The sequence below is a fragment of the Pipra filicauda genome, unplaced genomic scaffold (assembly GCF_003945595.2).
Source record: "Pipra filicauda isolate LSUMZ 115617 unplaced genomic scaffold, ASM394559v2 scaffold372_size707771_pilon, whole genome shotgun sequence".
NCBI lineage: Eukaryota > Metazoa > Chordata > Aves > Passeriformes > Pipridae > Pipra > Pipra filicauda.
The window spans coordinates 223820-250833 of record NW_024104501.1 but is presented as its reverse complement, the minus strand read 5'-3'; the positions used below and the strand labels follow the sequence as shown (position 1 = coordinate 250833).

General features: G+C 40.4%; 1 protein-coding gene and 1 long non-coding RNA gene across 5 annotated transcripts in view; one reads left to right on the top strand and one right to left on the bottom strand.

Annotated features, from left to right (window-relative positions):
* Positions 1-27014, bottom strand: part of LOC113987441 (neurexin-3-beta) — a 562088-nt gene that overhangs the window by 373318 nt on the left and 161756 nt on the right. The gene's annotated exons all lie outside the window — the stretch shown is intronic.
* Positions 12199-24398, top strand: LOC113987443. 2 transcript variants are annotated; one of them, XR_003540540.2, is made up of 3 exons: positions 12199-12308; positions 13966-14072; positions 24181-24398. It is a non-coding gene; the product is annotated as an uncharacterized LOC113987443 (long non-coding RNA). The 2 variants fall into 2 exon arrangements; XR_003540538.2 differs by lacking the exon at positions 24181-24398 and adding an exon at positions 19316-19424 and having other exon boundaries at positions 12200-12308.

Below are 27014 nucleotides of genomic sequence, written 5' to 3'. Positions count from 1 at the left end.
CCCACTGTCCTTGTCATCACTGCTTCTCTGCAGGCAGCCTCAAGGGGCGAGACCCAGCAGCACCAAAGAATTATCGGTGTTTGCTCATCCAGAGCAAAAGGGAAGGGTTGCTCCAGGACAGGGCTGAAAACCATGCACGCAGCTGCTGCTATGCAGTACTTTTTCTGTGTATAACCAACTTGCTGCAGTCTCTGTAGTTCTCAGTTTTATTCCATATCTTTGGGGGGGGGGGGGGCGAAAGCCATCTATTCTCAGGGCTTCTCTGCTTTTCTTTTGCAACCCTAAGTCCAGTTACCTACAAAAGTTGAGGCATATGCCTTAGACATTACCAGTAACATAGAGCAGGTCTTACTCTCTTTTCTGCTCAGCTCCACCAATTGCCACAAGCAACTAATACAGAAGCTTTGGAGCCTAGCGTTTTCTCATTTGTGTCAGGGTGAATAAACTCAACAGAGCCAGTAGACTGACATCAGTGAAGGGAGATCTGACCCTTGATGTTCATTTGTGAGAAGAGAAATGCAAGCTGATTACAACTAGTTAGCCTAGACTAGCAGTAAGTCAGCCAAAAGCAACAGTAACCACCGGGAAACAAATTCTGTTTTATCAAGCATCCAATTTAAGGGCCAAAAATCATGTAAAGTTCTGACTTTTCTGACACACCTAGAGTCCTATGTTGGTGGAAATAAGCAAGAATCAGTGGGTGGGAACACAAATGCAGTAACATATCTCATTTTGTAAAGCATTAATCAATTATAATTGGCAAAGAGGCAATGTCAGAATTTGCTAGTGCAAACTGACAATAACATGTTAGAATTGCCCCTGTTTGCTAGATAATGTATAAAGGACAATCCAGTGTACTCAGCACTGCACAAACTAACACAAGCTCTCCCTTTCCCGGAGAGCTTACAGACTTGCTGGAAACACATGAGCCAACATATGTCAGAACAGCTTTATGAGCAAACAGAACCTTTTTTTGGCCAGTCTGCTAGTCTGTGAACCTAAGAGAATGCAAAGGCTTATATACTGGCAACAGTGCCTTCACACAGGAGTGTCTACTCCAACTGCTTTCAGTCCTGAGCTTGAGAGTTGTCGTTCATTTCTTCATCCTTGGGAATTCTCCTTCACCGAATGTGCTGCAGAGATACCCCTGACTACCTGCATAAGACACCAGCAAGCATCCTCTCTCCTAAAGCTGCCTCAGAAATTAGGACAAGATCCTTCTCACATTTCAGACCCTCTACTAGATCAGTAATTATGAATGGGCTTTGTGTTAACTAAAGGATGCCTAGGTTTAGTTTATTTCAGTCAACTTGAGGAGGCTCTGTTATTCAAGTCTCCCTTTTGTCTCACAAACCCTTTAGTCCCTTCCACCCATGGGTACTTTATCAAAGTGGGCTAAGCAAGCTCTGCTGACAGGCAGACTCTTGTCTTACATGAGAAAACTGATCCTGTGTGGCTGCACAGCTTTTTCCTCCAGGAAGGCTGGAACTGCATCTATCTCTTACTCTCAGTAGAAGCTGGGCTCAATGGCAGCTGCTCAAAGCTTGTGAGGCAGAGAAACAGAACCTGCTTCCACTTCTTGTATCACTTTAGGCAATATGACTTTTAGCAAATGTTTGTTCAGAATCAGGAAGATTAGAGAAACTAGAAGACTGGCCAAGTTTGAAAAAATCAGGGTTACCCACTGTTTGACCTTAGATAATTACTGAATCACCAATGAAGGAAAAGAGCCCAACAATTTAATTTTCTGATTTTTCTGTCACAGAATTCACACTTCTGTACTTCTACTACCTGTGTTTCATTAAGGATACCAGTATAAAATGTAGTGACCTTTAGCATGTGCTGAGAACTAATTTCCATCATTCATAACAGCCCCCTCTTAAAGCTCTGTGATTAGCCTGATTGTATGTTGAGCCAAATTCACCACTAGCATAACTCCTAGTAACTGATATTATGGATGCAAGTAGCTACTATGCCTATGGAAACAAAAAGATATGTGTACCTTGCTCTCCCTATGTTTGGAATCAGTGTTGCCAAGTCTAGGGTGAAGGCGAACAGCCTGTTTCCAGCCTAGGTGTGAGCCTTGCCTGGGATAACACACTGCTGCAATCCCTTGCCTTCAGTGACTCTCATAGCAGCTTGAGGTTAGATGCACTGGCAGATCACAGAGGAGGATGTGTTGCCTACTTTAATTTTGGCTGTACCTATTCTGGAGACCTAGATTTATATCTCCAAGGTCTGCCAGTCCAGCACCTTACACAGTAGCGCTAAATATTAGCACTGCAGAAATAACATTTGTGTCATGAATTCTTAGTGTGGAAGAAAACATCTGGGAAACTATTTTTTAAGAGTTCTGAGTTCTAAAATTTAAATAGCACCTGAAAGGCTAAAGTAGAAAGAGATAGAAAAAGACAGGGCTAAAATATCTGCTGAGATAAATAGGGAACTATTTTAATTTTACCCATGAAAGCAGAAAGAAGACTTTTATTTTCCTTTTGCACTCAAAGAAATCTTGTCTGACACAGAAAGGAAAAGCTGGAAAAACTGTTGCTTTTGCTCCTTTAAACTGACTTCTGTGCTAATGAAAAGCAAGTTCTCTAATACACACTGTGCACAGGCTCCCCTCTGCTTCTCTTCTCTCTTCCATCTATCATCTTGCCCGGCTTTTGCTTTTAATCACCAGTTCAACTCACAGCAATAACTGCCAGGTGACTGGTGTTTGCTGTGGTCACACAACCACCGAAAAAAAAAAGAACTAAAAGAAAAGCAAAAAAAGATATAGGGGAGAAAATCTTTCAATGACACAAGTGTCTCATCAGCAGACAAAACCCAAAGTGATTCCAGTGGCCAAGCCTCCTTGCGTGGGAGCTGGTAGTAGCTGTAATTTCCTAAGATGTATACCTTGTCAGTGTGCAGAAGAGGAGAGAAAAAGAATGTCAGAGCAGCCAAAGCTAAAAATTGGAAGGACAAAAGAAGACACTGGGGGGAACAGTTCTTCTGCTTTTAACCCTGACAGAGCCCATGCTGATGGTCTGTGTCAAACCATTGCTGGCTAAGGCATAACAAACAATAAAACTGTTAGATAGTCCTCTCCTCACCCAAAGGAGACAGCCATTTTTACATATGGTGCCTGTGCTACACGACCTACACAGAGTGGTACACAATATACAGTCCAATTGCTCTCAACCACAAATGAAGTTTTCCCCTCCAAGTAACTAGGCTCATAATAGACAAGACAGCCAGGTACCTTAAGAGGCTATGTAGTCCGTCTCTCTGCACCAATGTAGTATAAACTTTACCTACAACACTCTTAGTGATGTTGTCTAAGTTGCAATGATGAAGAATCAGTGCTCTAAAAGCAATATACACCAGTGTTCAACTTTATCAACAGAATTTTTTTTTTCTTTCTCACAAATCTGCCATAGTCGAAGAATTTGCTGGTGACACTTATAAATTACAAATGCATTAATCGGGATATAATTAATACTAGCTTTCCTTGTGCCCAGATATAAACATACTAAAATATTGTAACTAGCAGCAGTATATAATATATTGCAACACTGTGATGGTATATATAAGCATTTCACTAAGTATGTGAGCAACATGACCATCAAACAGGCAAACAAGACATAGTTGCTCATAAGAGGCATCCAAGTAACAAAAAGTTGCAACAAAGGACAAGATAAGCATAAGGGATGCAAACACACAGGGCATCCTGCTAAACACACAAGAAGCATGTCTCGGGAAAAAAGAACAAGAGAAGCAGCACTGTTAGCAGCCGAAGACCTCATTTTTGGGAGACTGAAAATAGCATTAAAGAATCAAGTATGAAAAGGGAAATTGGATATGGAAGACAACAAGCCAGCATCACTTCTAACTTCTATCATCCTTCTCTGCTTCTCACCTCTTCTTCTGCAGCTAAATCCATCAAGTTCTGTAGCTGTCAGTTCTAACTCTAGAGAATCAGCTCTATGGCACTGTATAGTCACAGTTAATTTAGGACATAAATATTAAAGAATAACAGTTTTGTATATAAAGCAATAATTAATGATAACAACTGAGAATTAACCATTATCATAAAGTCTGTTGCTACTTAATGAGTTCAGTAAAGTTTTGGTTTAAAGTTTAAAACTGGTCTGGTTTACCAGTATTCTAAACGTTCCCTTCCTAGCAATCTGTAATTCCCCAACAACATATACACACATGTTTTCAGTTGCAATACTGCAGTCTGTTATTTCTTGCCCCATCATAGAAGAAAGATTATTTCCTTCCTCTTCACAGATACCATTTATATATTTGAAGACTTCTGCTATGTCGCTCCTCCCTAGACAAGGACATTTGCTATATTGTTCCTTAGAGATCTATGGTGTTTTGACTGTGCTCATTATTGCTGGTTTCCCAGAGATGTTTTCCAAATATCTACATTTTTCTTGAAGTGCCATTCCCCAGACTGGTTGCAGTCCTTCAGATGGAGTCTCATGAGCACTGCATACACAAGAACAATTATTTCATGTATCTTATTGGTGATACTCCTTGGTGATATTTGCATAGAAGAAGGGCTCGTATTAGCACCCTGGTAGCTACTTCCAGTTTTACATTCCATAACATGAAATATATGGCAAAGCCCTTGTTTGCATGTTCCCAGGTCTTTTGCACTCAGATTTTAAAAAGTTTTGCAACTTTCAGAAAATTCAGCTTAAGTCACCGTAGCATTACACTGGGATGAGTAGTTGTACAGCACCAACTACCTGTTTCCTGCTGATATATTTAATACTACTGAGGAGAGGCCCTGGCTTCAAGGCATACAACACACCCACATAAAAAATCAAACCAATGAAAGCAGAATACACTCCAGATCCATTTGCAGCAACTGATCAGAGACCTTACTGGGACACCTGGTCTCCAGCAGAGAAGCTCAACAAAAGCACAATAGTGAGAATAAATATAAGGAGCATGAACTGCTTTAAAAACACCTCTATCCTTTTGAAGCACCTCACTCTCCTATCATTCCCCACGGTCTCAAACTCCACCCACACAAGCTTCTCCAATGCTGCAGGTCTCCTGTGACACCAGCAGTTTCCTTGTCTTGCCAAATCCTCCAACTCACCTCTGATTCAAAGAGTGTTTGTACTAGTCACATGGATGCAAAAAGCCTGCTTCCTCAAACAAAACACTTCCCTTTACCCAGCATCCTTGTCTTTGAGCAAAATGAGAGGGAATTCATGTAGAGGGAGGCACCTAGCAGCAACAAAATCCCACTGGAGCTGCAAATGATACCACCAGAGCAAGTGCAGTTATCAGGAGTACAAGGGCTTTAAACACCAGACAGCAGTGAAAATTGGGACATGGAAACAGTGAAGGGAAGGAGTAGCATGCTCCCTCAGTGATAGGCTGTATACAACAGACAAGGCATAAACTGCTACCAACATGGATGTCCTATTTATTGGACAGGACTGACAGGAAACTCCAGTAACTCATTGTAAAGTGCCAAGGGAAAAGCTAATGATAGGGAAGCAGGGATTACGTTTAAAGTTGTCAGATGCACACAAACACAGGTGCATACACACATGCACACACGTTTCTGCTTCTCTCTCTCTGTAGCCTCTTTATCTCTTCATCAGACCATTGGTCAGGGACAACTACAGAATAAACAAAAAAAAAGTGAAAATAGGGAAATTCCTGCATAACCCATAGAGGGAGCTCACTTGAAGAACCACACTTTTTCATTTCTTCCTTCTGAACTTTGGGTTGGTCATAAAAAAGCCATCTGCACCCTGGACCAATTCATCCTTTAAGTCACCCTTTAAGTTATAACTAGGTCTGCACAGTTTTAATCAGATGCCAAGTTTTGCCTCCCTCTCCTTTTTATCAGTCACCAAAAATGATCAGTCAGGATGGCAACACACAGTCTGTCACTGACTTGTCCAGGGTACTGTCCGAATCATGGTAAGGTACTGTGAGGGAGAAGGAAATGTGAGTGGTCTTCAGAATGATTAACTGTGAGTCATTTTGTTGCTGTCTTCATCTCTGCATCTCCTTCCAATCTCCTCCTGCAGAGAAATCTGACGGTAACTATTCTGTGACAGCTCAAGCTACCAAAAAAATCCTGAAGAGGCAGAAAGCAGTATGTGATCAACAGAATAAACAGATATACAGGTGCTCTCTATAACACCTTTTCTTGCTACTTATAACACCTTTTCAGATGCTACTTATCCGCTACCAGGCCCTACGCTAGATGTTATCACCTGAAATGTAGCAGCAGGCAGATAAAAACAGGGCATCTGATATTCCTGGCTACCTGAAAAAATATTTGTTCTACAAGAAACAGAACTACAGAAATAAGCAAGTAGGAAATGAGGCTTTATGTTTCCTCTTTGTTGTGCCATGTGTGCCCTCCCCTATTCACCATAATGTCACCACACGACCCTCAGTTCCTCCCCGCATTCTCTCACACTCTCTCCTCTGATGTGCTCAGATTCTTGTCATATTTCCTTACCCTGCTGTAACACTTTTCATTTCTTTTCCTTCTCATGTCTTGCTTTGGGCGAGGAAACAGCGGTCTGTGTTGTGGCAGGTTCGGAGCTGGAAGCTGCAAGCCTACCAGCTTGAGGGCCAGCCCTCATGCCTCAGTAGGGTTGAAGAACAGATTCTGGAGGAGTTCAGTATCTCTGGGGCTTCAGTACTCCTGTCAAATGTGGTGGCAGCTGGCCAGGCAACCAAAGGGGCAATGGCCAGACAGAGCAATTGCAGAAGCATCGTTTCCCTAGAAAAACAGACTAAAATAACACTGTATTTCCACACTAGTACAGTATGGTCTCAGCCAGTGCAACAGCTGAAGTTGCAGAATGCTGGCCTCTCACTATGGGCTGTATTGCAAGAAACCTTTTGTAAAGGGAGTACCAGAACCAAAGACTGTGGTATGAGAGTTGGGTAATTCAGCATCTTAGATCTGTACCATGTATATATGCTAATGAAGCATGTGTTAGTTAAGGGTCACAGAAAGAGCAGCACCAGAAGGAATCCTTCAAAGGTGAATAATTCTGTGCCACTTTGATCAAGCATTACTCTACACTAGAAATGGGAGATCTCACCTAGCACTGACAATAGGACTTAGACCAGCTCAAAGGCAGGGAAACTGCTTCTCTTCCCCATCTGCAAACATCCCTTTGGTGTCACAGCCAACCAGTGAATAGAAATCGCATGAGAGAGAGAAATAAATTATCTAACGCAGTTTGAGGTAGGAGGAAGATATTACACAAACGTAAATTTCAAAACTAGTATGACAGCGTGTTTCCAGCTTCTGCTGAGGAAATGGGTAGCCTCTGAGGGAAGCCCCAAAGCCATCTCATTATTTGTGGGTTCTATGAAACTCTTTTACCCATCCCCAGAAATACTACTGAGCTTTAAAGAACTTATTAACAAAATTTTCATCTAAAAAATAAAACTATGAAAAGCTTCCACTTTCAACTGAGGATGATCTAATAATTTTGGTTTGGGTTGGGTTTTTTCCCCCAGCAAGCTGTATTGCAAGAAATCACTCTCATTATTGGGTCTTCTTTAGGTCGCTAGTTACAGACTAAAAATAATACATATCCAGATGTTTGTACAGAGTTTTTCATAGCTTAGGTTACCTAAGTCATGGTAAAATAGTTTATAGGGTTAAAATCAGACTAGACAAAGCACTGAGACAACCAGGCAACAATTCCACACCCTCCAAGTAGGACAGTGGCATTTAGCAGGTATTTTTACCTTCATCCATCTTCATTTATCTCCTTATCTCCCATTTTTGTAATTGCCCATCCCATCCTGCACAGTAGCACACACAGGCTCACCCACTCACTCCCATTTCTTCTCTTGCCAAGAAGAGTATCCTGTGTGGGATTCAATCATTTTTTGTCCACAGAACTTCTGGTGTGTGTCTCTCTAAATAGCTGACATCTGGAGGAGCTAGATACTACTTATACCCTCCTTAGCACAATCAGATGCTGCTAAAGAACATGACAAAACGCCTCATTTTTAAAATATCTTCTCTCTACCCCCTCTTCTTCTTTCCAACAAGTTTTTTTTTCTGAGAGGCATTCACAGTCCACTACACATAGTGACCAGCTTTCAAAGCCATTGTTCTCGGGTACACAAAGAAATCAATATAAAAGTATACACTGATAACAATCAATTATTTCTGCACTCACTTCTATAACATACTGTTTTTATGAAAAATGTATCACTCTAGAACCCTGCTGCAAAGCTAGGAACACAACTCGAGGCATTTGAGTTCTTTAATTACTAATCCCCTGCTTTCCTCTTCATTATTCAATAGACACCTTAACTTTTATTTCAATGAAAAGAGGGGGTTCCCAAACTACAGAATTTTCTAATTATACAAATGTGTTTCACTCAGATTGTTTCTGTCTCACTAACAAATAGGGAGTCTACAATAACATGATCCTGATCCTGTAATTAAAAGACTGAAAGGAATGCAGAAAGGGGAAGATGTTACATGGTTTTCCAGCACCCCTCAATTTTGAATAATTGATTTTGCAACAAAAACCACAAATCACTCAGAGCAGGTTTGTTGTTGGCTTTTTTAACATTCTCTCTCACACACATGCCAGTCTATTCATGTTCACGTGTAATCTTTACTTCAATGGAGTATGCCTTCATTCAAAAAATACATCTAGGACATACATGCCTCAGGTCACCCAGACGAAAGAAATACAAACAGCCAGCAAAGTGACAGGTAGCACAGATGCATCTAAACTGATTAAATTGCTGTTGCTAGAACACACACACTGCAATCTCTTTCCCTTTTGGTTTATTCAAGGTACCCTGTCATTCTTCTCCAATCCTTTCCAAAATGCTCATTAGCAGGTTGAGAGAATTAAGTTAAGTTGACTCACTGATATTAATAGGTCTCTCTAATTCAATAGCAGCATGTTCAGAGAATGCCACCTGCCTTCTCTTTAAGCAAAAGTTACTGAAACACGGCCAACACTTTGCCCAACTGTTTCAAAAGCTAAAATTAGACACACCTGTTTCAACAGTTGTTTCAGCAGCTGGACACTGGGATATGGATCAATAAGATTTACTCACAGTTTTCTCCCCTCAGAGCCAATAGTGTGATTTTAGTCTCTCATCCTGTGTTTAGAGAAATGTGTATTGCCAGGGATACTGTGAATGAATCTAAAGAGGTCAGTGTTTCTCTCCCACATTGCTGGACCTTGCTACAGTCCAAGAAAAATTGCTATTCAGTGGACTATGGGATCAAGATATACTGGTCTTGACCTAGTATTATACAAGGATAAGATCTTGAACCATATATAAACCAATGCAGTTATAAAACTGCAGGTATCGTAAAACTGAAGGCTTGTGAGGTTTGTACCCTTCCATTTCCTGCAATGAGTTGGCAATGCTAATAGCTAAGCCAGCAAGTGAATCCTACCAACTTTTCCATTACTGATCCTGAAGTAATCCAGGTAACATCCAGGTAACATTCATAACTCACTTCCCCAGCATCTAAAGCACAACTGTCCCACCGGTTGTCTTCACATTCAGTGTGCACCTCCACTGCAGAAACCTATGTCATGTTGGAAAAAACCTCCACTGAAATGTTATAAAAGAACTGACTGTAATGTAAAAGATGATAAAATAAATTAAATCTTATTGAAATTACACTTCATGCACTAGCTGGAGCTGTTTCCAAGCTTCTATATCTGACCAAGTTGCTTGAGATTCCAAATACCTTGTCCTAAAAGATGCAATTCCCTAAAACTGCTCTATTTCACCATCTAGTTCTTTTTGCCTTTTTCCCCGAGGCAAAATCAATTTATAGAGTGCTACCCATAGCCACTTAACCCAGTGGCAAGCCCTCTGGTGTGAATGTGAGACCACCTGGCAAACAGGATCAGTGAGATAATCCATGTTATGAAGTGTGAAAAACCAGGAATTCCATTAATTTGTTACTAGTAAGAAAAAGACACAAGAAAATTCTCAAGACAATTCTCAAAGTTACAGCTGGCCCTGTAGTCTTGGAGTTCCCATATAATCAGAAGCCATACACTTGTAGACATGCGTGCACTCAAGTATATAAAAGTCAACATCTCCCAGAGCATATGCTCATCTCTATACTCCCCTGGAATGGGCATCTGAGTGTTTCAAAGAAAAGACACACACACACTCATGCATATGAACCCAGTAGTATGCACATTTGTGGAGGTCATTTATAATGTACAAAAATGTCTGCAAGCATACAACCATGGCCACACTGCTCTACAGCCAAGGGAGTGGATGCCTCAGAGCATACGGCACATCATCAGGTTCCCATCAAAACGCAGTGCAAATTTTCTCTTCTAAAGAGAAAGGGGCAGGGAATGGAGGGAGACTACTTGGCTGTCTAACCAGTAATAAATGCTTGTCAAGTGAGCTTTTGATAGGATATAAGGTGCTTGAAGAAGTGGGGCCACCACGATCAAACTGCACAAGTTGAACTCAAGAGCAGGGAAAACAGAAGAGACAGTAACATGACTTTTTCCCTCTTTCTGGGAAATAATGAACAAATCCTTCAGAGTGATTACTCTGTTACACCTGCTGGCCTTGCTCTCAAGTCTGTACGAGACAAAAGATGCTCCTATCTTCCCTCAGATTAAATGTGCCTTGTAAAAGGCGATCAGAGATTGGCACGATAATTATCTTTCCTCATTAGAAAGCAAGCCCTGGATGTGACTGAATATGACTCCTCTGTCAAGGCTCTTTGTGGCCTGTAATAGTACTCAGCCAGCATCAACGGCACAACACTTTATGTGAACAAAACAAAGCAACATATCAAGTAATCTTGTCTTTTTAGTTTCTTTCTCTCTTCTAAGCCTGATGAGTGAGGTGGGAAGGTGCCAAATTCCTTTTTAACTTGTATAAATGCGCCTAAATGTCACAGAAGACCCTTGTTAAGTGAAAAGCTTTCCAAAAGTTTTTCTCTCCCATATCTAAAATAGATTGCTTTTTTTTCTTTTTCTGGTTTGGTGTCAGGGTTTTTGGGTTTGTTTTTCGGTTTTGGTTTTGTTTATGTTTTTTAAAAAAGGCAGACCACTGCCTTTCACCATTTCCAGGGTCAGCCAAATGTAAGGACCCACAGCAGAGCTCCTAGTGTTCTCCCGGAGCATCACACACCATAGTGCATGGTACGGCTTTGCCCATGGAAGCCAGGAAGAAAGGTAAATACTTGGGTAAATGCAAGGATGAAAACTCTTCTAACTAGGGCATTAGCAGACCTAAGGGGCCTTCTGTGACAGAACATAAATGCTCCCTCACTTTTTTTTTTTTTAAATGCATTTGAAGCATATTCATTGCTTTTCTATTAGCATGAACCTAAAGACTGACTATTCCTCAAGAGCTCTGACCCCAGCAATGCAGCACCACCATGGAAAAGGCAGTGCTGAGGCAAAACATTAGACCTGCCACAAACAGGGCCACTACAACAACTTCATTTAAAAGGAGTGAGTGGTAACAGCTCAAGCTTTCAAGCTGGTGCTCATGTAGATATGACTCTGGTAGAAACGGCATGCTGAGAAAGATGGGTTATATGGTCAGTCATTATGGGACCTGTGTGGTAACAGATGAGGGCAGACAGCACTGGCTAGTCTACAAAGTGGAGAATTAGGAAGAACTGCATATTCCAACTGCGCTTAGTGGCCTTAGCTACTTCCCTTTTAGCACAACCAACCATGGTCATTTCATCATCCCAAAGGTCACTCCTATCTCCTCAGTCTGGCTCATTCCTTGGTGTTCTCACTTAAAAAGCCTGGACTATAGATTGCATTTCTGGTCTTACCAGAAAGATGTCAGGAGAAGCATCCCATTTTGTTCAGCAGCCAAGTATAGGGCTCAAAGAAATTACCACATCATGTAGCCTGTTCAACAAAACATGCTGCAAGATGATGTTACTATGCACCAGTAGGAGCCGAACCGAATTAATGCATTACTTTGTCCTGCACCACTGTCAAGTGAGATGTGTGGTCCCAAAATGTGATGGCATTTAATCAAAAAAACTTACTCTTCAAGTCATTGTATAACCTACAAGAACACAGGAAATGCATATCATCTACAGGACTTCTATAACTCAACCCATAAGAGCGGAGTCAGATACCAAATTTAAGAGACCTGACATCACAGGAGGGGAACCTTGAACACGCTGCAAAGGAACCTTTGGCAAGCTACCTGTGCATGTGATTCCACTGCAACCTGACCCATTCTCAGCCTCCTTCCAACACTCACCTCAAGAGAGACCTTCTATACTGGAAAAATGAAGTCTCACAAAAGTAATTCTCCTTTTTCACCATCTGCCACAGTCTTGCCTTTTCCCAAGCAGAAATGTGGGTCTTTCCATTCCAGGAAGAATCCAGAAGCTCAGACCAGTAAAACTACCATCCCCTGAAGTCTAAATCTCAGAGCTGGCCCCTCACATGCAACAAGAGTGATTTTTTAATTTTTTTTTAATATAGTAGTGTTTCTTTTAATTGCCTTTTTCTTTTGGATTTGGGTAAGGAGAGAGGAAAAGTGGGGGGTGCAGGGCTGCTTTAATCTCTAGTAGATAGAAAATTTCTTTTCAGAAAAATTAAATGCGCAGATACAATGACACCATGTGCCTGCAGGAGATCAGATTTTTAGACACACATCAACCACAAGTGGTCTCAAATTAAATTATGCACTAGCAATAAAAAAGCATTTTACATTTAAAAACCAACCAGAATTCTTGATCAGTGAACATTTAAAAATCTCTTGTTCTGCAGAAGCAAACCCAGGTGTTTGCTAGGCAGATGTAACAAAACGTTACTTCATTGGAGCAGTTTTTAACTGCTGTGATCATTTAAATATGCATTTATTTGCCTTTGGAGTGAGAAAATGAAAAGCTAAAGTAGAGTTGTGTTTTGGCCCCACTGCTAGTTATTAGCCTTCTCATCTAGGTAAAACCCGGGTAGGCAACAGTGCTTTCCCTTGCATTGTCTTAGCTTTCCTAAAGCTAATCTTCCTGGGAATCTGACTTACTTCCTTGGTCTCTCCTCTCCTGCCTCTTTCCCTTTTGTTTTTTTCTTCCTTGTCTCCCTGTTTTATGAGCTGCAATGGGACAAGGAAGAAGAGTAGTACATGCATAACCCCATTGCTTTACCTTGCTGCTTGCAGCATTTCTCAATTTTAGGAAATAGTTCCTTTCACTCTTGCTGCTGGCACCTTATTTGCATAAGGACAAACTATGAAACTATGTCACCTCTCCTCTTCTGCAATACCACAGTCTGCTGATGAGCCTGAATAGTTTTAAACAGGGTTATGTTTTCTCTTGTGCCCTCCTGCAAGCTTGGTGCTCTGCCAGGCAGCTGCAGAATGGATGCACTGAATGCGGAATATTCCCTGTGTGGCAGTCCAACAGGAGCTCCGAGGGGGAGGCACATTCAAGCTCCACAGCTAAAGTCTGGCAAAAAGAATGAGCTTCCCTGCTGCCTTGAAAATGACGGATGTACACAGAGGCTTTGCAGAACTTACAGCCCTATGATCCCCCATGCTGTGCCCCGGAGCCCTGCACACAACGTAAATTGCCACACAAAGAAACACACTCAATAGCACTGACCTGAACATTACCGAGACCAAGCAGTAACGTAAAAGATAATGTAACTCAACTGCAAAAGATCAACCTTCACTTATGGGGTGTGTTTCTATGTAGATATTCATATATTCATATGTTGGCTTAATGGCTGGCACGTTCAAGGGGATGGCTGGAGATAACCTGGCTTGTTCTTTTTGGACAGGATTAAAAATTTTTACATTGGTTCAGTGCTTCTTGAGAACAGTAACTGTTTCTCCCACAGAACTCAAAAGACAGGACATTCCAGTCTAGCCGAAAATGGTGACAAGAGGCCTTCTTTTGGTATTTCTGCTCTAAAAGGAGCTCTATAAAATTACATGTATTTTCTTACCTTCTAGGAATTAACCGGATCAAATATTTTTGACCTTTTGATGAGTGGAAAATGTTGGGATTTTTTTCTGTCAATCCTTAGACCTGAGAAAAAAGTTGAGGTCATATCCGGCAGGTAAGACTAAATTACAAAAAAAACCTCTGTAGTCTAACCTCAGCAGTTCCCTTGCAAAACGAACTATAAGAGCTCTCGGTCAGTGTGAACCCAGCAGCCCACATACAATTCCCCTCCACTATGTCCTCAAGCAAGGGGTATTTACACTAAATCACATACAGTAAGCCTACTAGCAATGAGAAGGTCTACTGCTAGCAAAGGTTAGGGATCAGCACAATTTTTTTGTGTCAGTTGTGCCAGATATTCAGGTAAAATTATATTTTTCTTGGGGAAACTGCCTGATTATGCGATATCAGTGATATCTCATTTTCTGTATGCTCGCTTATTCGGCCTATTAACAAATACCATTGCAGACACAAACACTGGCATAAATAAATATTTGGTTATATTCCACTCAGTTTTCAGAAGTTTTGTAAATCCCTCATCAGTTACAGAAAAATTAGGGTTTGCTTGTTAATAATTTATGCCAGATTCATGCAGAATACCCAGCTGTGTAGCAGGAGAAGAGACTTCATTCTCATGCTCCAAAGCTACTGCCTTCTAGACTGCAGAAGACCCATTCTCCCTAAAGCAAGAGGTGAACAAAAACCTCAGCATGCTCTGATCAGCTCTGGGCCTATTCAGTACAGCAGCAGAACACTCAGTTTTATTCTACAGTGAATGCATAATGCTGAAAACATACAAAAATCCTGTTCCAAAATCCACAACTACACAAATATCGTGCACGACAAAGGAATATTTTGTATTTGGGCAATGTATAGTATCAAACTATTCCAAAGGAATTTACTGCCAGAGAGTACATAGAAAAGAAGCATTCATTACCTCCAACTTCATAGACCAAGGCAGTGACAAAATAGACCTTCGACAGGGGTGGGGGTCATGTCTGCCCCAGCCACTTGATCAGATTCTCTCCCATCATACCAACGAAAACCATTTTAATTTTTAATATTGTTGATTTCTAGACATAAATTCCTGCACAAATAGAGCATAAAAGCAGTCCCTGAGTTTCATGTGTGTATGTTTCTACACGTCCTCCAATTACACGATCCCACACTACTCTTTTTTGATGTGAACTTTCACGCACTCAGTGCACAGAAAGAATAATACCGTTGAAAATGCTGTTACTTGATCCTGTGTTTTATCTTCATTGCTTCATTGGTGGCCACTCCTGCATTCTATACTAATCCTGCTCTGAAGAGTAATTTATTTCCACAGGGGCATTTCTGTGGTGCCACTCAGCATAGCACTGAACTGTTTTGCAAAAACTAATTATTTTGGACAACACCTTTCTCAGGTGATAGGCTCGTTTTACAAATGTTGAGTTCAGGAATAGGAAAATTAAGTCAAAATGTCCACTAGTACTGAATGTGCAAATTCAGATTGCAAGTTCTGATTACACAGAGCGCTTAGCACCTTATGGCACCATACACTTTTGAAGTGCTGACTTAATTCCTGTTTTCAGGGCTCAATATTGTTTCCATCCAAGCTATAGGATCTGAAGTTAGGAACTGGAACACAAGGAATGCATAATTCAGAGGTGACCTGAGGGAAAAATGATCTTAGTAACTTAGTAACCACCACAGTGTGACCCTGGGGAAGAAAGAGGGGTAGGAAGAAAATGCTTTGCTAAAGACGTGTCCCTACCTTGTAAGAATTCCTCACCTCGTTCACTACACAACCCACTTCAAAAAACTTGAAGTGGGCATCCTGTGTACAAGGCCATCAATTTGAGAGCAGATCTCAAACTTATTCCAGAAGCTCTTTTTTTTGTGTGTGTGCACGGCATGGGGAGAAAGTCATACAGGAGAAATAATGAGTAGAGATGTTACAAAAAATCACATCATAAAGACCAAACAAGCAAAAGATTCACTGACACTAATTTTTAACTGCTTGATTTTGGACTGTCCCCAGTTCTTTCAGATTAGTTATATAGGGAACAGCTATTTGTTTATATAAATATTGTGTTTATACAGACATTTATATAAATATAAATATTTGTGTTGTTTATATAAATATTTAGATAGATTTGTAAATACAGCCACACAAACATATAATAAACACATAAAAACACATAGCCTTCTCTGAAACTTAGACTTTCAGTGAGTTCCTTTTGATTTAAAGAGATGCTACCATATCCACTGGCATTTCTGTTTTACATTTTTTATTGAACAAATCTAGAAGAGAAAACTAGATTTCCTTCAAATTCCCCTACCTGCATGATGCAAGGAAATGAAAATGCCTGTCAGCAAAAGTAATGTGTTTAATACCATGCCAGCCCTAAACATCAGTAGAGATTTCTGTGTATTGCAGATAATTCTATCACCAAGCCATATTGCTCTGTGATGTGCTTTTATCTTTGCTGTAGGATAATATCAGTATTTCAAGCATGAGCAAAAGAATGTTTTATGAGATTGATGTGGGAAAATACAGTGACAAGTACATAAAAAAGGGCAGAGAAAAATGCCAGGTAGTCATCATAAATGCCTTCAATTCCCACCAGAATTTGTCTAGTTTATTCAATTTTAATCAACAAGCAGAGGTCTACTGGGGCCTCAGTGACTTTGATTACATTTTCAGTGCCGAAAAAGAACAGCAAGTGAAAGAAAAAAAGAGAGAACAGATAATGGGACGAGGAGACTGCCAGCTACATCCTAAAAGTCTAGACTTTTACAGGCCAAAATCCTATTTTGTTAAACTTTTAAATTAAATAAAAAGAAGTGATTTTTAAAAGAAGGAAATATAATGGCAAAAAAAAAAAAAAAAAAAAAAAAAAAAAAGAAAAAAATGAGCCAGGGCAAAAATACTCAGGGAACAAATCCACAATGATACCCTGAGCAGGAAGTTCAGCTGTTTGGGCACTGCTGGAACCTGATCATGGAAGTGCTCACACAAGCAGTTAACCCTGTATGGCTCTGGCTGGGTGAATTATTCACCCCTTGCCTACCTCTGCAAAGGTAGACAAGGTAGGTTTTCTGAGGAAAATCTCTTAGTTACAGATAAAATTATACCGAGAAGAAAGGTGATCTCTCCCAGTACAGCTAATTGGCTACCTGTGTCCTACACTGGTGCAAGATATAAGCTTGTTAATATAAGCTCTGCAAGTAACTCTTCAGGCAAATCCACCAACACAGAACATTTTTCATTGTCTGAGGTTTTTTCCCCTGGGGATTGCAGTTTCTTCCAGTTTGACAGTAGAACTGATGACTATTATTTAACCCCTTTCCACATTAGCACTGCAGCTGTTCAGCCAGACTGATTTGTTACTGTAGTTTGGTGTTAGGTACCTCAATATTTGGGTGTTAAACTGAGAACGCTTATAGGCAGCTGAGTTTCAGGAAAAGAGTGACTAGCACCCTCTGCAATCAGTTTTAAAACTGTTTCAAGTAATTTAAACTGAGGTAATCAAAACTACTAGTTCTGTAAACCTTGGCTATTTTAACTGGAAGAAAAAAAAAAAAAAAAAATCTTGCAGCCCAATCTTTTCTAAATCACCCTCCAACTCTACTGACCCCTTATGTGCAACTCAACATGCTGTCCTGGGGACATTCAGACAGTTTTTAGTCCATCTGGAAAAGTGTTCATTTCAAAACCAATCTGAATGAAATGCCTAAAAAACTCTTAGAAAATAACTCTTATAATAAGCACTGTACCTGTTATGATCTTACATTATTACAGACAGTAAATTCATCTGTTTCCCCAAATCCCTTAACAACTTCTTTTAAATACATAAATAAAGAGGGAGAATTCATTGGATATTATTTCACAATATGTGGATCTGAGACATTTTAATAAGAAATGCACCTTCAGGCTAAGAGGTATGAATTGTACACCAAAGGGAATGGTTTAATACACTGTTTAATGCTATAATCAAAAATGATGATAACATCATGGCTTTTACACATTTTAATATTTCTTTAGAGCTGGAAAATGTGATAGTGAGAACCATATTTGTATATTACATAAATGTCAGAAGTAACACTGAACTAGCCAGGTGACAGAGTTCCAATAGCATTTCTTCTCCCTGACCAAAAAAATATTACCTGAACAGAGAGATCCAGAGATTTCCTCTGAGAATGACCCTTGGAGAGAATGCTTGCCTCTTCTGTATACCCCACCAGGTCATCCAGCATGACCCACAAATCCTCACATCGCATCCTCTTGTTTCTACATACAGTGTGTATTTTCAAAAGCTTTGATACCGAATCAAGTATGACATTGATAACAGCACTTGAAAAAGGAACAAGATGGACAGGATACTCCTATCCACCAGGGAACAACCCATGATCAGCAGAAGTCCTAAATACCCTCTTCTGGGCATGGGGATATGCAAGAGACCATGGTTTTGGAGAGACCAACCAGAGCAGCAATCTCTTGAAAGCTCTCTATGCAAGGACCTAGACAGACACCCTAAAGCATAGGTAGATAGATACTTGTAAAAACACTGTAACGGTACTGAGGATTAAAATAACTGTTTTAGGAGAAGAAAAGTGTTCTTTCCTTAGCTATAGCCTTTCTAGCAGGACGTTGCCAGAAAAAAAAACCCTGAATTACTATAGAGCCTATGATCATACGGAAATTCTTTTAGGGGCGCATCCTTACAATTTTTACAGAGAGGTATTGGAGGCCAGTAACTTCAAGACAGTGGCCCCCTTCAACTGGCAGCAGCCCACTGCAAGCCACCCAAGTCTTGATGTCTCTCTCTTTCCCAAAATGTAGAAGGGGAGGAATGGTATTTCTTGGAAGCAATCCTGGATCCCCCTAGGGAGATACCTCTGCACAAGCCCACAGCTGGAATACTAGAAAGATTTTGACTCTCATTGTCTCGAGGATGGGAAGATTGTCAGGTCTCATATGAGAATTTCCATTAATAAGTACAGGACTTAACTCTGAGGCATTGACTGTACAAGAGGAAGCTGAGGAAGTGATGTTGCACTGGCTTTAATCAGTCCAAAATGTCTTATTTTTGTGTTCTCAGAACCCGACCAGGCTTGTGATAGTAGGACCCCATCTACTCACACAATACATATACATTTAATGTATTCCTATGGATTCAGACTGACCAAGTGGTTCTAAGTCTTTGAGACACTATTGCAAAAGGAGTGCTTTTAGACTTCTAAAATGCCATGTAAAAGTAAAGTTGGTCTTTCAGTGTTCTGTAGCCGGTCTGAGCTAAATTGTGCAAGCTCTAGCAAAAAGTATTAGCCTGTACATAAATGATTTCTCTTGTTTTTTTATTCTTCCAGTGAACGGGAAGTCCCTAGGGTCCTGTTAACTGAGACCAGTAAAGACTGTCACACTTGTCAATAGAAACAGGTTTTACACCTAACAATAAAATATTTTGGCACTTTCTAATGTGTATTTGCTCTTAGCTCTATTCCCCTTAAGAGAGATGCTGGCACTTTTACACATTTGCTGGGGATGGGGAACATTTGAAGCCGCTCTGTGCTCACTTTTTGGAGGACAGGGACTTGTCTCATTCCATGGTACACCATTACCTTCTTAAGCAGTTAGCACCTTCAAATAGTCAGGCAACATTTTCCAAGACACTGTTTTGATTTATCAAGCATATAGGACAACTTCCAGATTTCTCTTATGCTGGTTTCCCTTCTCCTCCCAGTCAAGACCTCTGTTTCCCATGGCAATAGAAAAAAATTAGTGTAAGATGGAATGGGAGATCACAGGTGACAGAAATTTCCAAGAGGGAGCATATGCCTGATATAAGTTCTCTTGAAGACCAAACACATAGCTCATATGTGGCTACTGACCTAAAGCGTGTGAATTTCCCTTTTCCTAGGGAGCATGCTTTCTATGTGGCAGAAGTAAAAAAGCAGTTTTTCCAGCTTGGAGTTTAAGGTTGGAGCCTTATCCTTTTCATAGCTTCATCTCTTTTCATAAGCGTAAGAGTCCTGACCAAGTGTTTTTATATCAAGATATGTTTGGTGACAAGGTCAGGAAAGTCTAGCCCAAGGTAATGTTAAATCTTAGCATAAGGATGAAGAAAAAAAAATGTTAAGGATTTTAGGCAGTGTTTTTTCAAAAAAGTACTAGTTCTAGTTCTGAAGTACATGTGTGTGGAGGGGCAAAAAGAGAATTACATAGGTAATCAATCTGAGTTTCTGAGCTGCCCTATCCTCCTCTTGCTTCCCTTTCCACACACCTCAGCCCTTCCCCCAGTGCTCCTATGAGTCCTTAGATCTGGTTTTGACCAGCATTTACTTAAATGTGTGTACAAACATATCTATATGTATTTACTTCAATATAAGTATTTCCACGCGCTTTATAGAGATAGGGTTGTTTTTTCCCAAGTATGGAAACAGCACATTCAGTTATTCTTTACCTAAATAAGAATTAGCTGGAATATTGATATAAACTAGTCTTAACTCAGTGTCCAAAGACAGCACACTATCTGCATTTAAAGCTGCTTCAGGAAATTAAGATCTTAAGCTTATAAATACAATGAATTTGTCGTAGCTGTGACAGGCTTTCCTCTTCAACTTGTTTGTAGCTTTTAAAAACTAAAAAACCAAATAACATATTATTATTTCCTAGCTGGGTGCTATGAGCACTGCATCAAAACAGCAAAATTCACAGGGTGAGGGCGGGTGGCTTTGGTTGGTTTTGCGTTTTTAAAAAACAAACAAAAAGTTGATTTTGGACTTAAATCTATAAATATAATTAAGAACTGCACTTGTGGATTCTCTTTGAGTGCTGACCAAGCTAAGCACTGCTCCTCAGCTCTGCACTACTGCTCTGCCACTATGTCTCAACTGATCTCGAACTCTTCCATCTGTGAATTATTCGTTGCCTCTCCTCATGTTTGTCTGCTGGCTATTTATACATCAAACTCTACTATCACAGCATTCACTAGTTTCTCTGAAAGAGGATCTAAATTTGCAGAATAAAATGCTGAAGTTGCACAAACACTCCTTACACTGGGAAAAAAAACCCATAATTCTCATCTCAGAAAGAGCAGAATTACTGTGGATATTTGAAGTATTTCCACTTGGAGCTATTCTAAATACTGCCATTTGATGCAGCCATTTTGGACTTTTAGCAGGCATAAGGGCACAAACCAGCTTACTGAGAATCATTTGCACATATGCTGATAAAGTCCTGGCTTGCAATATACTGAAAAAGCAATCACCAGTAGGCAGTTTAGCTTCCCACAGCTACAGAAAGCCTCTGCCTAAGTGACTGGAGGCTGAAAATCCCTAGGTATCTTATAGCCCTACTCTGTCAGAAATAAGCCCTTGAGACCAGATCTTCAGGTATATGTGCTCGTACTCTCATTGCCTTTGGGAAATCTTTCTAATTTATACTAGCTGAGGAATCAGCCTTTATATATGTAGTCTCCATAATTCTTTTCCTACGATGCCTCTAATAAAATGAGAATTATAGAAACTGAAAGGGTATGAGAGCGTGAAAAGGAAGCGAGTTCCTGCTCTGTCTCATACCAGTAAGAACCTGAAAAAGGCAGAGCTTGGAACAGTGGCTTCAGATCCACCCTGATAAACAGAGCAAAACCTGGCCAAGGCAATGTCCAGAATTATGAGCACAACTCTTGCTCCATTTTTCTTATCTCTGCTACGCTTTCTTCCTGACCTTGGGTAAGTTGATTAACCTTTCTTTTCTAAGTTTCTCTAACTGAGGTATGACTCTGTACCTCCCGTAGAGGCTGTGATGCTTAATTGGCCAATATCTCTCAAATACTTGAAGTGCTTTGGATGAAATATGTTGTGCAAGAGAAATAATTGAAGTCAATGGGGCTGTGACAACTGACACTAGCCGAGGAACTTCCCCCTGGTGTTTAATAGGATCAGAAGGAGGCTTAGTTAAAATGACAGGAAGCCAAAGAGGCATTTGGTGTTAATAAGACCATAAATGAGTCAAAGGGGTTACTATTTGCTGTGGTAATACCCAGAATTTTTCATCTTCCAAGCACTCTATCAGCATCTATTAATTCTCAGACCTCCACTTAAACAGAGATCTGTAATATGTCCCCCATTACACAGATAAGAAAAATCAGACAGATGAGTGATGTGACTTAACCACAGAACAAGATGTGAGAAATCAAATTTGAGCCTCTGGCTCCTAAGCCTATTCTCAGAGCTCCCTTTCTGCCACTCATCTGTTGTGTATATATTTCCTTATCTTTCTGTTTCAATTATGAAAGCCCATCTCCTGATCCTTTTTCTGCAAGCACCCCTGCCTAATTCCCTGTTAGACAGTGCTAGATGCTCTTCCATAAACTTCTCAAAGCTTTCAGACAGAAAGTGGAGCTGGGGGGAATGTTGCTGGGCTGAGCAGCTCTCCTTGTCTCAACAGCCCCTTTTCCCAAGTGCTGAAAAAGATATGAGTATTTGCCCTTCCAAGTATTTTTCATTGTTCACTACCAATTCTCCACAGCACCTGGCTGCTGCACTGCAACCTCTCCTCTCAGAAGTAGTTCATATTAGAGTATGCTGGGACAGGGTCTGTCACTTCAGACTGACTACTGCTCATTGCAGGAGGAAATTCATGACCTGCTTAAGCCCCTAAGGGAAATTATTGCTGTTATTTTAGCTCTTGAAGATGCCTGCCATTAGAAGATGCAAGGCTGAGGTTATGTAAGTGTGCTGGCCAAATCCAGTTGTTCCAGGAAGTCCAACAACAGCTACTCTGCTCTGCTCCTAACCCTCCTCTGTAATGGGTGCCAGGTGAAGCTTTTGGGTGCTCAGTCTGAATAACAGCCTCAAGACGAGTCCCCACAGACTAGTTTCTATGTAGAAGGAATATATGAACTTCAATCTGTACCCTACTTGAAAATACAAAAGTATAATAGTGTGGGGGGATGCTGCTGTGCTGAAGTGTCCCAGCAGATGGAAGTGTAACATGAAATGGGACAAATTATTCAACTGTTATAATGTCATAAATCTATAAATTTGCAACAATCCCAGAGAATATAGTTTATTCTATAATAAAGACTTCCACTGGTGCTTAGAACAACTATGTCACAGCAATATTTGGGGTAACAACTTTTGTACTCTTGTATGGTAGGGCTCTCTCTTCTTTTCTTTCTTCCTTTCCTTTCCTTTCCTTTCCTTTCCTTTCCTTTCCTTTCCTTTCCTTTCCTTTCCTTTCCTTTCCTTTCCTTTCCTTTCCTTTCCTTTCCTTTCCTTTCCTTTCCTTTCTTTCAGTTTCCTTTCCTTTTCCTTTTTTTCCTTTCCTTGTCTCCTTTGTCCGTTCCTTCATCCTTTGCCCCTTTCCGCTTCCGTTTCCTTTCCTTTCCTTTCCTTTGTGCCTTTCCTTTCCTTGCCTTTTTCCTTTTCCTTTCCGCTTGTCCTTTGTCCTCTTGTTCCTTTTCCTTTCCTTTCCCGTTCCTTTTTCCGTTTCCTTGTTTTTTCCCTTCCTTTTTTTTTCCCTTTGTTTTTCCTTTTTCCTTTTCCTTTTCCTGTTTCCGTTTGTAGGTTTTCCCTTTCCTTTTCTCTTTTGGTGTGGGTTCCATTCCTTGGTCCCTTCCTCCTTTTCTGATTTTCGTTTTTTTTTTCGCGGTTACTGGGTTGTCCTTTCCGGCCTTTCACTTTCCTTTCCTTTCCTTTCCTTTCCTTTCCTTTCCGTCCCTTCCTTCCCCTTCCCCTTCCCCTTCCCCTCCCCCTTCCCCTTCCCCTTCCCCTTCCCCTTCCCCTTCCCCTTCCCCTTCCCCTTCCCCTTCCCCTTCCCCTTCCCCTTCCCCTTCCCCTTCCCCTTCCCCTTCCCCTTCCCCTTTTCTTTTTCCAAGTTGTTTACCCTAGATTTACGCTCCTAGTCCAGAAAGCAGAGGTTTGGCTACATTATCTCTACTTAAACTATAGCCCAAAATGGGACAAAAGAGAAAATATAAAACACTACCCAATAAAACCTCAGCACTAACTTGTGATCACATCACAATGAGACACATTTGCACATGTTATTTCCTGGCTATCTAGAGTAGACAGGAACAAGAGAAACAGCCTTTTTTTCCCCTTCAAAAAAAACCCAAAGAAGAGCATTTTAATTACCATAATAATACAAATTTTGGTCCAGATAAAATTTGAAGGAATAAGGAAGTGTGCCTAGATAAGAATTTCCTTTTCTTTTTTTTTTTTTACAGAACAGAAAGGTAAAGAAGGATGGATATTTGCCCTTGATGACACTTGAGTGCTTTGACAGTGACATAACACTTCACATGCATCTCTATTTTATATATTGAGGAGAGACAGCTCATCAGATACACAAACTATAAATCTAAACTGTAAATTCTTCCTATCCAGATGTCTGTTACACTCACACCAAAAAAATTATATGAAAAAATATATTATTTCTGTCCTCTTCTGTGCTCTTTGCTTATTAAAATGTAAAATTTGAGACATTTGATTGAGATATTAGGTTCTTAACACACAGAATATCTTTTGTTACAACAAAGTGAACTCCCTAAAAATTTTAACTCAAAGCCAACAGGTAAGGTTCAGCTGGAAGGGACTCTGACATTGACTCCCTGTATAACCTTAAGGAAATCTCTTTTTTCTTGTGTTCTTCCACTGGGAGCTATTAGAGTCAATTCATTAATGTGCACAAATGTGATTTAAGACCATCAGACAGAAAATATTAAAGGAAAACCACTGTCATCATAGATTTACATTAAATTATCTTAATAAACTGAATACTATGCTGTCTTTAGTTACAAAGTTAAAAAAAAGGTAGGCAGGCAGAGTCACACTATCCTATAACTAACATGGCAGGGAGATCTGTGACAGGAGATGGACAGTTTCACAACAACTAAAACTTCAGAGGCTTTCTGTAAAACTACAGGTGAAAGCAATTACATGTTTCATTTAGAGGCTTCCTAATACTGTTTGTCTGGGAAAAAAAACAAACCAAAAACCAGAAGAGAAAGAAGGTAGCAATTACTATTGGGGAAAATATAAAAGATGACTGCTGTGTGTGTGTCAGGCATTGGGGAAAATTACTACTTTGTCTTTAGCAGAGAGATGACATTATCCCTGCAGCCAAACAGAAGCTACAGTGTAAATGCAAAGTTCAGATATATTCAACAAGAAGAGGTGAGAAATCCAGCTGGATTAGAAACAGAGCCATTCCCAAGCTAATTTGGATAAAGAAGTTTTGCTAACAGTCTAGGCTGCATACAGCAGTTTACTAGTCACTTAGAAGAGGTGGTGGTACCATCCCCATTTTGGAAGCTCTAGCAGGTTAGTGATGGGAACCACCCAGGATGACGATGGGAAGCTGAGTGGTCACAAGCACGAGAGATAGTTGGCACTGAGCTTTTTGCATGTATTTAAATGAATGATAGCCCTGTGCTGCCAAATGGAGAGACTGTACTTTCCTGTTTGGGAATAGATTCCAGGATTGGAATGGTCTACAATGACCCAGTAGGTATATCCCAAATAAAATGATGGCTTATTGGGTATGTGAGCTTTTCACATTTATGCCTGGATTTCTCTGTATGACTGCTGGCTTGGAGGGAAAGACCCAAAGAGTCAAAAAAAAAAAAAAAGGCAGCACAAAAGCCCAAGGGAAATGGGGCAAAACTGTAATGAGAAAAAGGAATAAATAAATGGGAAGTGGTATGTAAGCAGCACTTAAGTCTGTGTGAGGTTAATACCAACCATTTACTCCAAGCTAAATAAATACTGCCTGGGGACTGAGATTAGAGCAGGCAGCTCAGGGGAGGCAGCAGCTTCTCAAAGCTGGAGCCAGGAGGAAGCTCTGGGAGCTCAGCAGTCTGGTGCATATTTCTGAGCATTAGCCCCATCTGACCAAAGGGAATATGATGTTCACAATAAGAGTGAAAACTCTCCATGCCCCTACTATGTCTATCTAATGCAGTGCCATCATGCTGCCAGCCTGTGCAGAGATGTAATGTCATTCTGTCATATTACCATCACAGAGTCTCAGAGCAACTGGAGATGTCATGAGCCCTGTCCAAACTGAACACCTTGTGTAGACAACAGCTTGAAATGTCTCTTTCCCACTTTATAGTCCCAGTTCAGAGACAAATAAGCAGACAGTCAAATGCAGATCAAAATCCTCTTTTGAATACTCTGCCTCTTGTAATACTTCTGCTTTTTCAGAAGCAGGTATTGGATAAAACTGCTCAGGCACAGCCTTCAGTCAGAAGTAGGAGCCAAATTATTAATTTACTTCTTCTGATTCTAATTACATTCTACCTCCAGACATGTAATCAGGCTTTTATTCACCTAACTGCTTTATTCTCTAACTAGCAATTCATCTGAAGAGGTTTTCCTGCAGGATTTTCACTGTAAGGATCTTTTTTTTTGTGTTAGAGAAGGAATTCACTGCTTCAGTGCAACACTTTTGCTCATTAAAAATAATTTCTCAGCAAGTTTAGTTGCAGTAGCTCTTCAGTCATATTAGAGACCCTGTTGCAGCATTACTTCCAGAGAACATGCTAAAGATCAGCAGGGAAAATGAAAGGGAAAGAAGAAAACAAGAGGCTGGAAGGACAAGAGAGATTGCTGCAAATTATAAGCAAGCCCAGACATGCTGGTGCTCACTGGGATACTGATTCAACCAGCCCTTTGAAATGTGTTTGACCATAAAGTCAGTTTGTACCCTCAAAGGAATTTCTCACCTACTCACAAATACAGTTCTCTGTGTATTTTCTCTCTTGCCTCATTCTCTTCCTGGCTCCCTTCCCCCTTACATCATCCCTGGCTTTTTACCTTTACTACCACATCTTCTGTGCTCACTAGAGATGCTTTGAAGCTTGCTTTCACAACATAGACTCATTCCAATCTTTAGGGAAATGTGCTACAGAGAGAGCAGGGAAATGTGCTACAGAAAGAGCCTGTAGTTTATATCAGCAAATTTGCTAACACAAGCACATCACCCCAGAGAGATGGCATGCAGTGAGTTTACTGCAGCTCCTTTGCTTTTGGAGCAGACAACTCCCTCCTCAGGAAG